This window comes from Rhyacophila brunnea, unplaced genomic scaffold (genome assembly GCF_057557595.1).
Source record: "Rhyacophila brunnea isolate RB1 unplaced genomic scaffold, BYU_Rbru_1.0 scaffold_112, whole genome shotgun sequence".
NCBI classification, from domain to species: domain Eukaryota; kingdom Metazoa; phylum Arthropoda; class Insecta; order Trichoptera; family Rhyacophilidae; genus Rhyacophila; species Rhyacophila brunnea.
The window spans coordinates 619,002-620,007 of NW_028232766.1; positions in this window are offsets into that span (position 1 = coordinate 619,002).

Genomic DNA, 1,006 nt, shown 5'->3' on the forward strand with positions numbered 1-1,006 from the left:
TATACATAAAAAACAAAAAATAGATAGATACGTATGTATGCAATCAATTGATTTTAAAAATAAATATTCTAGTATGAGATATAAAAAAGCTGAAATCAAAAAGATTATAAAGAAATATATGTAAGGCAAAATTTAAGTTTTAAAAACATTAATTTATTTTTTTAACCGGGAAAATATTAGAGAATTCACAAAAATACATCCTTTTTATTATAAAATATTTTTTAAACAATTTACTCTTTAAATTATATTATTTTAAATTTTATCATTTATTTTCTATAATTCTTCGAAATAAACAATTTCAGTTTCATTTTTAAGTGAAATGTAAAATTTTTGAATTCATTTATAATAAATACTTAAAAATAAAATTAGAATTTATGTACCTATCAGAATCATTTAAAATCAAAGTCTTCTTTTATATTTTTTTGTGATGAAAAAATTAGGTATAAATTATAAATTTGCATCCTAGATAATACTAGTATTTTTTTTTGATTTGCTTGTTCAATTTTATATCAAGCCTCACTTTTTTTTTACCAAATTTGAATTATGCAAAAAAGATTGACAAAGGATTGGTTATTTAAACACTACTTTCTAGCATAATTGAATTGGTTTGATTCATTTCTGCGCTAGAAGGGATGAAGAACACAAGCAGAGACATATAAAACGGCTTGGGAGGCTCACAATTAGTAAATTCTATTGAAAACATAAAATATCTAAGATCTTATAGTAAATGATGCCTAAGTGTGCGGTATTCGATTAGGTTATAAGAACGAACATAGGCTTTGATTATACAATATAATATGTAAAAACAAACGAAGCTTTAAACGAACTGTTATTGGCAAATATAAAAGCTGAAGCGCCCAGAGTAAATTTAATGATCGTCATTTTTATATAAGTAGATTTATTTCTTTCTAATTTTAAATTATTTTATATTTTTTTTTCAAAATTAAGCGAAAATTTTAGTGGGCATCATATTTTACACTTGTAACACATTCTTTTTTACCTAAAT